This window comes from Globicephala melas, chromosome X (genome assembly GCF_963455315.2).
Source record: "Globicephala melas chromosome X, mGloMel1.2, whole genome shotgun sequence".
In the NCBI taxonomy this organism is placed as follows: domain Eukaryota; kingdom Metazoa; phylum Chordata; class Mammalia; order Artiodactyla; family Delphinidae; genus Globicephala; species Globicephala melas.
The window spans coordinates 93482908-93497917 of NC_083335.1; the positions used below are offsets into that span (position 1 = coordinate 93482908).

Genomic DNA, 15010 nt, shown 5'->3' on the forward strand with positions numbered 1-15010 from the left:
AGCCAAAGTCGCCCATCAGGGCTTCCCTGGTGGCACAGTGGTTAAGAATCTGCCTGCCAATGCAGGAGACACGGGTTCAAGCCCTCCGGGAGGATCCCACGTGCCGTGGAGCAACTGGGCCTGTGCGCCGCAGCTACTGAGCCTGCACTCTGAAGCCCGCGAGCCACAACTGCTGAGCCCACACGCCTGGAGCCCATGCTCCGCAACAAGGGAGGCCACTGCAGTGAGAGGCCCACGCACCACAATGAAGAGTGGCCCCTGCTGTCTACAACTGGAGAGAGCCCGCGTGCAGCGGCGAAGACCCAACGCAGCCAAAAATTAATTAATTAATTAATTAATTTTTTTTTTTTTTTTTTTGCGGTATGCGGGCCTCTCACTGCTGTGGCCTCTCCCGTTGCAGAGCACAGGCTCCGGACACGCAGGCTCAGCGGCCATGGCTCACGGGCCCAGCTGCTCCGCGGCACGTGGGATCCTCCCAGACCGGGGCACGAACCCGTGTCCTCTGCATCGGCAGGCAGACTCTCAACCGCTGCGCCACCAGGGAAGCCCAATTAATTTTTTAAAAAGAGAAAAGAATCAAAATAAAATTAAAAGAAAAAAAGTCGCCCATCGGAAGAGTCCCACGTCTCCTAGGAACATGCCTGCCTTAGTTTCCCTGAATTACTCGCTCACTGGCTGGAAGCCACTGGGGCTACTGGTCAATTACACTCCCAAAAGTCAGAGGTCTCAGAGGGACATTTTCATGGCCACCAGTCTATTCCTTGCACTGCACAGAGCTACTTGACACAAATTCAGGGAATAGATCCTCTGTGGTTCCCATGGGCCACTCTTCCTGAGGGGAAAACTCACAAAAGAGGAGTTAGTGGGATGAACTACAATCCCTGTTGCTGCAGTTGCTCTTGGAGCTACAATTGGTGCTCATCCTCTCTTTCCTCTCCTATTCATTCTAGATTTCTCTCACCTTCAGATATCACCTCTGTAGGTCTTGCTGGCTTGACCTGATGGTGTTATATAACCCCAACCTTCATTCCTGAGAGGTCTGAGCCCTTGGGAGTCATACCCTTCTGAGGCTGGGGTGGCTACACTTGCCCACGCACAGTCATAATTGGGTAAGAGAGTACCAAGAGGTGCCCAGGTGTATCACCTGGGTAGCACACACGTTCTCCACGCTGCCATAATGTAAAAGCAACCTTATTACCTCCTGATGATCAGCGCCAATTACTCTTGTCCCAATTGACCCGTCTTCTTGCCTGCTGGTCCCTGGGCTCCAGGAGTCCAAAGTGTCCTGGTGGTAGCCAGAGCTTGTAGTTCAGTGGGACCCTTTCCTGCATCCTCTGGCAAGAGTGTGCCCTCTTTGAGGACCATGACCACCATCCTTGTCATGCCCGGAGTTGATGGGACTGGAAGCACAGAGTCCTCCAGTGGTGAGTGGGGCCACTCGTCTTCCACCCCTTGGTCTCTGGATCCATGTATGCTTTCTACTAGGATACACAGCACCAGATACAGGTCTCTGATTTAATATATACACTGTGTCCTGAAGAGCACCCCCTTCTTTCAGAGTGTTGCCCCCAAACTGGCACTTTAATTATTCCTTTCAAAAGCCATTCCAGTGTTCTGTGAGGCTGGATGCCTCTGGATGGTGTGGTACATGATACAACCAGTGGAGCCCATGGTCATGGGCCCGCTCCCTCACCTCCTTTGCTGTAAAATGGGTCCCCTGATCAGATGCCATGTTGCATGGGATTCCATGCTTGTAGATCAGGCCTTCCGTAATCCCCAGGATTGTGGTACTTGCTGAGGCTCTACAGGCAGGAAAGGTAAACCCAAGTCTACAATAAGTATCTATACCTGCAAGGACAAACTACTGATGCTTCTCAGATGGAAGGGACTCATTGCTGTTGACTTGATACCAAGTGACCAAGAGATAGTGCCAGGGCTGGGAGCTCGGTTTGGGTCTCTCCTGCCAACATGTTGGACATTTGGAGGCACCAGTAAACTAGATCAGCTTTGGTAAGTGGGAGTCCATGTTATTGTGGCCATCTTGGCAACCATGGCCACTACATGAATATGCCCATTGTGCCAATTCTGGGGTGGCTGATGACAAAGGCTAGCTGATGTCAACTGGCTGAGTCATTTTTGTCTACTTCGTTGTCAGGTGCCTCTTCTGTGATGGATGATTTCTGGTGGACATTTATGTGTGTTACAAAGATCTTCACATTTTATACCCACTCCCATATTTCCACCCCCATGCCTCTACCCCAGAACTCCTTATATCTGATCTTCTAGTCTTCCCTTCCAGGCCATTGGCCACTGCCCATGAATCTAAATATTCTTACCTCAGACCACTGTGCCTTCCACACAAAGTGGATGACCAGATGTACCACTTCAGCACCACCCATTGGGAAGATTATCCCTCCCATTTTCATTCAGGGCCACTCTCGAATGTGGTGTAATGTAACCACCATCCATTTTCAGCTTTCCCTCACACAATGAGCAAGAGCGTTATTTTCCTCCTTCAGCTGTTTGCATGAGAACCCTCCCCCATGTGTCTGCAGGTTCAAGCCTTGGTGGGACACTGGTACAACTCTTATGGGTGACATGGGGATCCAGGCTACCTGCTCATGCAGTTAACTTGTGTCCTCTGGTCTTGCTTGAGCCCCATCCTGGATGTAACATTTCCATGTTGTTATGGACTGATGCTAAGCCTGTCTTACTTTATGACTTGACAGTTCAGAAAGAACCCAACTCATAATGTGTAGCTCCAGCTGCACGTTGATGCTCGTGAGCAAACGTTTTGTCTCTGCCAGGGCCCACTAAGCAACCAGGACCTGTTTCTTAAAGGGCATATTATTTTCTGCTGTGGATGGCATGCCCTTGCTCCAGATTCCGAGGGCTACATTGTCTTTCTCCCGCTGGAGCTTGCCATAAGCTCCACACTGTGTCATTTTCCACCACTGATTCTTGTAACACCTTGGATTGTATCCAGAAGGTCAGCTGGATGGTATGGCCCACGTGGCAATGTTGCTTGCACCATAACCTGGACCTGCTGCAGAACCCTTTCCTACTCTGGCCCCTACTTAAAGCTGGGAGTCTTCCATGCCAGAGTAATATTCCAGGAGTAGAATGGGCTGCCTCTAGGACCCAAAGAGGCCTACAAGATGCTGTGCTTCCTCTCTGTGCTAGGGGATGTGAGATTCAGGTCTGTTTTTTTACTTTGGAGGGGTATTCCAGCATGCCCCTGACCCCTGGACTCCTCCACTGGGATCACCACCAATGAAATCTTTAGCAGATAAGTTGTTACTTTGTTCCAAGGACTATCTGTGTCTCACCTACCAACCAGGATAGTGTCATCTTCACCTGCAGGGAAGTGAATGATCAAGTTCCAACTCCACATCTTACTGCCTATATTCTGAGACCACTCCTGGTGCCACTTATGAAGTCCAGGTCCTCTAAGAAGTAGGTGTCACAACAGAACTAGCCATGCAAGAGATTTCTTAGGGACAGTGCCTAAGACAGAAAATGGGGAGGGAACTGGGGGAGGCTGGATACTTCAAAGCAGGTCTGAGTCTGGGTGAAGGAGAGAGAGAAGGGAGGAAGAAAGTAGGAAGGTTGGGTGGAAGCATCTTAGACTGCAACACAGTTCTGAAGGAGTCTACAAGACCATCAGGGAGGCCTTGAGCCAGAGGTGGCATCAGAGAAGTCCTGCATCATTGGCTGGGAGCAGGCTGTGGGAAGCATGGCCTTGGTATCTACACAATGATACAGTTCAGAGTGCAGCAGCTGGGACCATCAGTCACTTACGGTCCTTGCAGTAGGGGATCGGAGAGGTGTATTTTCATGGCTGCCAGGAAGGTTTGTTTCCCTTCACAAAAAAGAATACTAATATGCCATGTAAAAATGTGTGTAATTTCATAAGGTTCATGGACCCTCATGGACCCTCTCAAGTCCACTCGTTGGATGGCATGGGTGGTTAAGAACACCTGTTTTCAGAATTTACTGCTGATGTCATTCAGAATAGACTGCTGTGGGTGTTTATTGGAAAGACAAGCAACACATCTTCAAAAGACACATAAATTCCTTAAGGATGTATAGTCTCTTCATTAAAAGGGGGGCCTATATCCTCTTAATATCATGTACAGTACTATATACATTGTAGATAATCTCAATATCTTGGATGGGTATACAATAAGGATCCCAGCCAAAATAGTCCCATTTTGGGGGGAGTTTTAACAGTAGGATTGGGAAGCAACAAAGGCTTTTCAATCTTGAAACTCTCTCTTGTCTCATAGTTTAGCAGAGCAGAAGTTTGGTGAATCCACCAATTTCAGAAGGCTCAGAACTTTGTTCTAATAAAGAAGATGCCCAATTTCTTTAATCAAGTAAAATGTTTTCAATATGTTATTCCTCCTCGGTAAACAGTGCAGTTGAAGCAGGGTAGTGGAATACATTTACAAGTCCAGGCAAAGGATGATCTTGCACAACTCATTTGATCCCTGTGTGTTGGATTCCCCTACCTTTTTTTTTTTTTTTTTGGCGGTATGCAGGCCTCTCACTGTTGTGGCCTTTCCCATTGCGGAGCACAGGCTCCGGACACGCAGGCTCAGCGGCCATGGCTCACGGGCCCAGCCGCTCTGTGGCATGTGGGATCTTCCCAGACCAGGGCACGAACCCGTGTCCCGTGCATCAGCAGGCGGACTCTTAACCACTGCACCACCAGGGAAGCCCATCCTCTACCTTTTTTAATGTTTAAAAATATAAATACTTTATTTATAATTTTAATTGAGATGAAATTTACATAGTTCAAAGTGCACAAATTTTGAAAGAACAGCTCAATAAATTTTCACCCATGTGACCACCAATCAGGTCAAGATATAGAACATTTCCAGGACTCCCAGAAGGCTCCCTCGTATTCCTTCCCAGTCAGCACCCCACCCCTGCACATAAAAGTAACCACTATTCTGACTTCTATAACCATAGATTAATTTTGCCTGTCCTTAAACTTCATGAGCTCCTTTGTGTCCAGTTTCTTCCACTCTGCATTATGTCTGAGACTCATCCATGTTTTGGGGGGTGACTGTACTTCATTTATTTTCAGTGTTGTGTAGTATTCCATTGCATGGTTATCTTATCATTTACTGGCCCATTCTACTGTTGATGGATATTAGAGTTGTTGCCAGGTTGGGACTATTATGAAAAAAGCTGCTGTGGATTCTTGAAGATGTCTTTTAATGGACATAAGTACTCATTTCTCATTAGTGCATATCCAGCAGTGAAACTGCTGGGTCAGTGAAATATGTGTGTTCAGCTTTGCTGGATATTGCCCAATAGTTCTGTAATGTAGTTGCACTACCAGTTTTCACTCCCATCAGTAAGGTGTCAGAGTTCTAGCTGTTCCCTATCCTATCCTGGCCTCACAGACAGTAGGTATCGTAATTCCTTTAAATTTTGGTCATTCTGGTAGGCATTTTCCACTTTTAAGTAAGACTGACTGAGCCATTATCAGTCAGGGAAAAGGCATGTCAGTGCTCTCAGAACCTCGTAAAGAGCTTAGGACGGTTTTACCCCACTGGATACACAAGGTTGTGATGTCGATTTTTTTTTACTATTTATTACAGCATTCTTGGTTCTTTGGAAGCACACCTATAGAAATAACAAAAGAAGTTTTATAATTATAAAGGCCCTTAGAAAAGGCACTGGAAATGATTCTTGGAAACTGAAAGTCTAGTCTATGGCCCAAATTGAAGTGGTACAAAGAGGGAAATGGCCTCTTCAGGGACCAGAGAAGAGGTTAGCTCCAGAGGAAGGAATGGATCACACATTTTATTACTGAGAATAACTGTCCGTTCTTACTTAAATGTGTATAACTTCTCAGTGGTATTTAAAGGGTTCATAGTTATCAAACAACTTGGACTTTGTTAGGTCAGAGAAACAGCGGTGTTCACATCGATCAGGTTCTGCTGTTTTTGAGCTTTTAATGATGAAAGAGGAAGGACAAGAAAGCCATTAATAATTATAACTAAGTAGTTTCCCTACTTTACTCTCAGATTCATGGACAGGAAATATGTCCGTTTGATCTATTGATCTGTAAATCAGGATTTGAAGACAAGAATTATAGATTCATCATCTCCTTTAATCCTTTCCCTTAACTACTCTTACCCTATAAAACTGCCTTGATTTGTCTGTGGGGCTCTATTTCTAAGTTATTTTAATTCACAATAATTAAAAATGAACAAATGTTTATTCATTGCTTTCCTTGTGCTAGGTAAATGGCTAGGGGTCCTTGCACCTATTATCATTTATGCTTCACACCAAGTATCTTGCTTAAGTTCTTCTCACCCCTGTGAAGCTAAGAGATTATATTTTATTAACACTGCTTTAAAGATAAAACTATTAAGGCAAAGAGGTGAACTGACCTGCTTTTGTATGTTTCATTATAATTTCAAGTTCAAAGAGCTTATTCTCTTTCTTTCACTTTTAGATTCAAGTTGCCAAGTCCTGTCAGTTTTCTCTTGGATGAAGGCTTCCATTTCCACAACTGCTGCTCTTGTTCAGGGAACAGAATAGCCACAAGACTGGTTTCCCAAATAAATCTACACAGTATCACCATATCAATCTTGATGAAACACTGCTTTCATTATGTCCCTCTCTCCTGCCACACTATTCAATGGCTCCCCAAAGCCTGCAGGGAAAATTCCAAACTTAGTAGCTTTTTGGTGAAGGCGCTCCTCAGTTATACACCAACATACTTTTCCAAATACTTTCACACAAAATCCTCCATTTCAAACAATACAGACTACTTACTGACCATCAAATAAGAATTCCAATCTCACACATTTGCTCACAGACCTGCCAACCTGAATGCCCTTCTCCTTTTTCCTTGCCTAATCAAATGTTGCCAGGCCTTCAATGATAGACATCCATCCACTGACCTGAGGGGTTCCCTCATCAGGTATTTTCTCCCATCTCTCAACTCCTGTGGCATTTCATAGTTGTATTAAGGAGACAGCAAATTACCTATAGAGTAACAACAGGATGAAAAGTGGCATGGTAGATTTGAAAATAAATTATATACTCCTTGAACTGAAAGAGCTCAAAATGTGAGATGACAATATAAATGGAAAATTTAATTAGGAACTTAAAGATATGTTAGTAGCATTTCTGAGCATGTTCTATGTACTAGGCCATGCACTATTTTCCCTGGACTTGCACATTTATTTCTATAAGTAGGCACTGTTATTATCCTCCATTTACTGTTGAGGAATCTGAGGCTCAGGTGTGTTATAGGACGTAGCCAAGATCATCCAACTAATAAGGGGAGAGGGAGCATTTGAATCGCCCATATTCTTTTTTTTTTTTTAACATCTTATCCCTTAGGGTATAGTGCACTTAAGATGTGATCTCAAGTTCCACTTGCTCCAGGAAGAAGACAGGGAGATTGGGGGAATGTAAGACATTGGAAGACTAGTAGGAAGGTGAATACAGAGAAACAGAGGAGGGCAAGAATTAACAAAAGAGAAATAAAAAGATGGACTGAAACTTGAGCCAATAAAACGGAGCTTAGGATTCTGGAGCTAGCTCTGTCAACATTTGTCTTCCAGGGTCCTCCTTTTATAAACCAGTTGAAGATTTGTAGATTCTTAAGTGGCTCCAGTTCAGTCAGCCATTTGGTTCTCAGCTTTAAAGCTGTGGAAATGCCATTTTACTAGTTTGTCAGCAGTTGCTAAGACTTTGAGGACCAGCTCATACCAACCAAATATCTAAGAGACTGATGAATAAACCAGCTAACAGTATATTCATGTACAATGACACTATTTTACAATACAGTCGACTCATAGCTGTCTTCACAGGACACTCCTAATGGATATGTCCTGTCAGTGGCTTCCCATCGTGCTTAGAATAAAAACCAAAATTCTTGCTTTGGCCTCAAAGGCCTACATGAGCTAACCCCCGTTGAACTTTCCAGACTTGTCTTGTGCTCCTCTCTCCCTTGCTCACTAAACTCTAGCTATATTCACCTTCTTCCAGTTCCTTGAAGAAGCCAAGCACTTTTTCACCTCAGGACCAACCTGTACGCTACTCCCTCTAGCTGGAATAATCTTCTCCATTCTTCACTTAATTATATGGAGCTCAGAAATTAAATACCTTAATTTCTTTTACTGACCTTAGTTAAAGAAATGTAATTTTTACAGTTATATTTAATGAAAAGTCTTGAGGGGAGCTAATCTTATTAGCATAAGCACTTTGAGAATTAATTCAAAATGTCATATTTGTACAACTCTCAGGAAGATAACGAAGAGAACTCAGAGGACATTGAAATTCTAGTGACCATGTGAAAAGGCACTGTTGGAAAAATAGCCAGTAAGAACATAAGTTTTTAAACATTAAGATATGTGCTCTGTTCCTTGTTAGAGAGATGAGATCTTCAGAGAGATGTTCTATGATAAGACTTGTAAGCACAAAATGTCTAGTGTAATCACTTCTGCTCATAAAACAGGTTTGTTATAGGAACTTGTAGTTATTCACTTCAGGGATAAAATAATTTCATAATAATAAATGGAGTGGGCTCACTTAAGCCGTAAATGTACCTACCAGCCCTATGGCTCCACCTATACCTGTAGAAGAACTTCCATCACCTCAGACAAATCTGCTCCAAATCCAGTGAAAAGCCTGGGCGCCCCCCCCCCCAATTATTCTCATCACTTAGGATTCAGTTTTAAGGTCACCTTCTCTGAAAGGCTTTCTCTGGGCACTGTATTTATAGCAGCACTACTTAAATTTTGGAAAATCACTTGGTAAAACTACAGATACCCGGCCCCTCCCTATTTCCATAAGCCAGGGCCTCTGTGTTCTTTATTAGCTCTCCAGGTGATTCTGATGCTCACTGAAGCTTGAGAACTACTGATCCAAATGTGTACTCTTCCTTTTGTCCCTTTATTCTCTATTAGAGCGTCCTGTTTGTTTCCCTCCCAGCTCCTATCACAATATCTATTTACATGTGGTTGTCCGTCTCCCCTACTAGACTATAAACACCATGAAGGCAGGGATCATGTCTTGTCAATTACTACATCCCCAGCATACAACACAGAGCCTGGCACAAAACTGGGGGTCAAAACAATAGATGGCTCAGTATGCATAGGATGAATGAAATGGATTTTTGTTCATAGTGCACCCAAGACTTGCTTTATAGAAGTGAGTCATAAACTTTTTATTTTTCATGAGAATCTTTCTGGGGGATACTACTAAGTATTACAGATGAAATCAGAGTAGAGTCAGCTGTTCTGGTTAAATCAGAAATGGATGTTCCAGAGTTCTTCCCACCTGGCCTCCATTGTATCCCTGAAGGAAGTATAGGACCTTGCTTCACAATGGGTGGTACTTGGACCAGCAGCATCAGTAAATGGTACAAAAGGAATGGTGGGTAAGACTGCTGACACCATAGCACAAATCAAGGCAGTAGAACCAAAAGTCATTTTATTCTTCACTGTCACATCCAGGCAGTTTAAAATTTTTTGTTGTTGTTTTTTGTTTGTTTTTGGTTTTTTTTGCGGTACGCGGGCCTCTCACTGTTGTGGACTCTCCCGTTGCGGAGCACAGGCTCCGGACGCGCAGGCCCAGCGGCCATGGCTCACGGGCCCGGCCGCTGCGCGGCATGTGGGATCTTCCCGGACCGGGGCACGAACCCGTGTCCCCTGCATCGGCAGGCGGACTCTCAACCACTGCACCACCAGGGAAGGCCTAGGCAGTTTTTTTTAAAAAGCCAGATTCACTTACTAATGTCCTTGATGAAGCAGTAAAAATTATTAATATTAAATTTCAACCCTTGAATACATGTCTCTTTAATATTCTGTGTGATGACATGAGAAGTAAGCATTAAGCCTTTCTGTTGCATAACAAAATATGATGATAAGATATGCTGAAGATAAGAACATATGCAATTCTTTGAGTTGTGTGTTGAACTAGCTGCCTTTTGCATGGTACACAAGGTTTTTGTTTGTTTGTTTACATTTATTTTATTTATTTTTGGCTGTGTTGGGTCTTCGTTGCTGCGCGATCTTTCTCTAGTTGCGGTGAGTGGGGGCTACTCTTCGTTGTGGTACGTGGGCTTCTCATTGTGGTGGCTTCTCTTGTTGTGGAGCATGGGCTCTAGGCGCGTGGGCTTCAGTAGCTGCAGCACGTGGGCTCAGTAGTTGTGGTTTGCAGGCTCTAGAGTACAGGCTCAGTAATTGTGGCGCACAGGCTTAGTTGCTCCGCGGCATGTGGAATCTTCCCGGACCAGGGCTCGAACCTGTGTCCCCTGCATTGGCAGGCGGATTCTTAACCACTGCACCACCAGGGAAGCCCCTTGCGTGGTACACAAGTTTTAATTTTAAAAAACTGACAAACTATGGTCATTTGGACTTGGGTATTTGGCAGACATTTTGAAAATGAACGAGGTGAACCTTTCACTTCAAGCAAAGTAACTGACAGAATTTGTTGCCAAAGATAAAATTTGAGCTTTCAAGAGAAAATTAGAATTGTGTAAAATTTTTATCTTCTTGGCAATACTTAAAGATTTTTCTAATGAGATAGGTGGTTGTCTTAGCCCATTTGGGCTGCCGTAAACAAAATACCATAGACTGGATGACTTATAAACAGCAAACATTTACTTCCCACAGTCCTGGAGGCTGGGAAGTTCAAGATAAAGGTGCCAGTACAGTTGTGTTCTGGTGAGGACCCTATTCCTGGTTCATAGCGCCTTCTAGCTGTGTCCTTACCAGGTGCAAGGAGCTAGGGAACTCTGGGCAGTCCCTTTTATAAGATGCTAATCTCATTCATGACTTAAGTGCTTACCCTTGTGACTTAAGTGCACCCTCATGACTTAAGTGCTTACCAAAGATCCCATGTCCTAATGCCATAATCTTTGGGTGCTAGGATTTTAACATATGCATTTTGGGGGCACACAGACATTCAGACCATAGCAGTGGTGGTATTAACAAATGCGATTTTTAAATTTTGCATAATGTAATGTGCCATCATTTGGAAGATCTGCATAACTCAGTGAACTAATATTTTCCAAATGACCAGTGTAGAATCACACATGGGCAAAAGATTTATTCAAAGTGAAGTTTTATGTAACAGTGTAGAAAAGTTCTTGATGTGGTTTCGGATTCCACACTGCAACTAATCTTTAAGGAGCTATGTAACATCCAAGAATATTCATGATTATTTGAAAAGGCTACTTCCCTTTTTAACTACTTATATCTGTGAGGCTGAATAGTCTTCCTATACTTCAAACCAACATAGTGCCACGGATGGAAAGCAGAAACAGATATGAGAATACAGCTGTCTTCTATTAAGGCAGGCATGCAAAAATACAAATCAATGTCATCTACTCTATTCATTAACTTTGTTTTGGAAAATATAGTTATTTTCATAAAATATTATAGATTTACTATTGTTAGCTTTAAATAATATATAAATATTTTGAAAATTTCTCAGTTTTAATTTCTAATGTGATATATACTGATAGATATATACCATATAAACAAACATCTTTGAGATCTTTATAATTTATGAGAGTATAAAGAGGTCCTGAGAACAAAACATTTAAGAACTGCTGCCTTAAGAACAATTTGAAAACTTCTTCCTTTAAGCAGTTCTAGCCCCAAAGATAAATAAACCCTGATGAGTTGTTCCTAATCCCTTTCCCCTTTTATCAGCTAGACCCCAAGTCTGACAATTGCCAAGTGCCTCAGATTTATTTCACATAAATGTACATTCCCGTCATGCTTTCCTAAGCAAAAGAGTTGTCACTTTAGGGATGCAAGGATTCTTCAATATATGCAAATCAATCAATGTGATTCACCATATTAACAAATTGAAGAATAAAAACCATATGATCATCTCAATAGATGCAGAAAAAGCTTTTGACAAAATTCAACACCCATTTATGATAAAAAAACTCTACAGAAAGTGGGCATAGAGGGAACCTACCTCAACATAATAAAGGCCATATACGACAAACCCACAGGAAACATTTTCAGTGGTGAAAAACTGAAAGCATTTCCTCTAAGATCAGGAATAAGACAAGGATGTCCACTCTCACCACTATTATTCAACATAGTTTTGAAATCCTAGCCACAGCAATCAGAGAAGAAAAAGAAATAAAAGGAATACAAATTGGAAAAGAAGTAAAACTGTCACTGTTTGCAGATGACATGATACCATACATAGATAATCCTAAAGATGCCACCAGAAAGCTAATAGAGCTAATCAATGAATCTGGTAAAGTTGCAGGATACAAAATTAATGCACAGAAATCTCTTGCATTCCTATACGCTGACAATGAAATATCAGAAAGAGAAATTAAGGAAACAATCCCCTTCACCATTGCAACAACAACAAAAAAATGCCTAGGGATAAACCTACCTAAGGAGGTTAAAAGACCTGTACGTAGAAAACTATAAGACACTGATGAAAGAAATCAAATATTGACACAAACAGATGGAGAGATATACCATGTTTGTGGATTAGAAGAATCAATATTGTGAAAGTGACTATACTACCCAGAGCAATCTACAGATTCAATGCAATTCCTGTCAAATAACCAATGACATTTTTTAACAGAACTAAAACAAAAAATCTTAAAATTTATATGGAGACACAAAAGACCCCAAATAGCCAGGGCAATCTGGACGGAAAAAAACGGAGCTGGAGGAATCAGACTCCCTGACTTCAGACTATACTACAAAGCTACATTAATCAAGACAATATGGTACTGGCACAAAATCAGAAATATAGATCAATGGGACAGGATAGAAAGCTCAGAGATAAACCCACACACTTATGGTCAACTAATCTATGACAAAGGAGGCAAGGATATACAATGGAGAAGAGACAGTCTCTTCAGTAAGTGGTGCTGGGAAAACTGGACAGCTACATGTAAAAGAATGAAATTAGAACACTCCTTAACACCATACACAAAAATAAACTCAAAATGGATTAAAGATCTAAATGTAAGACGAGACACTATAAAACTCTTAGAGGAAAACATAGAAAGAACACTCTTTGACATAAATCACAGCAAGATCTTTTTTGACCCACCTCCTGGAGTAATGGAAATAAAAACAGAAATAAACAAATGGGACCTAATGGAACTTAAAAGCTTTTGCACAGCAAAGGAAACTATAAACAAGACGTAGAATCTAGAAAAATGGTACAGATGAACTGGTTTGCAAGGCAGAAATAGAGACACAGATGGAGAGAACAAACGTATGGACACCAAAGGGGGAAAGGGGGAGGGGGAGGGGGGACGAATTGGGAGATTGGGATTGACATATATACAGTAATATGTGTAAAATAGATAACTATACATCTTTATGTATATACACATATATACAGTAATATGTGTAAAATAGATAACTAATAAGAACCTGCAGGGACTTCCCTGGTGGCACAGTGGTTAAGAATCTGCCTGCCAATGCAGGGGACATGGGTTCGAGCCCAGGTCCGGGAAGATCCCACATGCCGCAGAGTAACTAAGCCCATGCGTCACAACACTGAGCCCGTGTTCTAGAACCCGCAAGCCACAACTACTGAGCCCGTGTGCCACAACTACTGAAGCCTGCATGCCTAGAGCCCGTGCTCCGCAACAAGAGAAACCACCGCAATGAGAAGCCCGCGCACCACAATGAAGAGTAGCCCCTGCTCACCACAGCTAGAGAAAGCCTGCACGCAGCAACAAAGACCCAATGCAGCCAAAAAGAAATAAATAAACTTAAAAAAAAGAACCTGCTGTATAAAAAATAAATTAATTAAATTTTAAAAGAAGAGTTGTCACTTTGATTAGATTTTTGCACTTGTTGGCTTCCATGATTCGGTTTGGCAGAGGGCCAGGCCGCTCACCTGGGTAGCATAGATATTCACAAAGCAGCTTCTAGAAAGAGATGACTCAAGTGAAGCATCAGCTGCTGCCTTCTGCCAACTTCAGAAGACAAACTCATTCTTTGCCTTTTTTAGGCAAAAAGCTATTCTACTCAGTGTTTCTGATGGTGGGATATAATTTTGTTATTAAGGGCCAAAGAAAAAATATAAAGTATTAAAAACAATCAATCAAATAAAAGGGGGCTAATATTTATTTAGCACTTGCTTTAAGCCAAATACTCTTATATATGTTAATTCATTTAATCCTTTCAGCAACACTATGAGATGGGCATTATTATTCTCATTTTACAGATGAGGAAAGTAGGATTAGATGGCTGTTATATAGCAGAGGAGGGATAAAACCCAGGCCTCAGTGGCTCCAAAGACAGATTAATAGTCAGAGGATCTGGGTTATGTCAAATGCTTTATGGTGGTGCTTTATGGATGTGGGGATAAAGACACCTCAAATAATTCTTTAGAATTAATTACCTCATACCAATGATTCTCAAAGTGTGGTCCCTGGACTGGCAGCATTGGCATACGTGGGAACATGGTAAAAATGCAGATTCTCAGGCCCCAATCCAGACCTGCTGAATAGGAAGCTTTGGGGGAAGTGAGGAAGGCAATGCAAAGGGCAGACCAGCTGCCAGAGTTGCCGACCTCTAGTGTTTAACTGTGACAGAAATAAACCTGCAATATTGTCAGTTAACTCAGGTGTACTCTTCTCCAGGGAGAGCAAATTGGTCTCCTATTCCATGCAGCTAATAAATTCCTCATTATGAATTTCAACATGTGACAGGAAAATAATATTTGTTATTTATAATGTTCTGATTCCTTCTTAAGGAAGACTGAACCTGGTAACCAGAAAAATTTTTGCTTGCTTAAGCACGAGCTCTTCACCATTTGTCTAATGGCCTCTTATCTTCCTACTCCTCCCTTGATGCCTGAAGGATCAGAAGTACAGTACAGACCTCTGAAAAATCTTATTCATGGATCCTCTTAGATCAGATTCCCTAGAAGCAGAGCCTGAGTTGGGGATTCCTGTGCAAATGATTTATTGAGGAAGCACTCTCAGGAGAAGAGAAGCAAGGGAAGGAGGTTAAGCCTC

General features: G+C 42.4%; 1 long non-coding RNA gene across 2 annotated transcripts in view; it reads left to right on the plus strand.

Annotated features, from left to right (window-relative positions):
- The window catches only part of LOC132594423 (uncharacterized), a 163996-nt gene that overhangs the window by 102320 nt on the left and 46666 nt on the right, over positions 1–15010 (plus strand). The gene's annotated exons all lie outside the window — the stretch shown is intronic.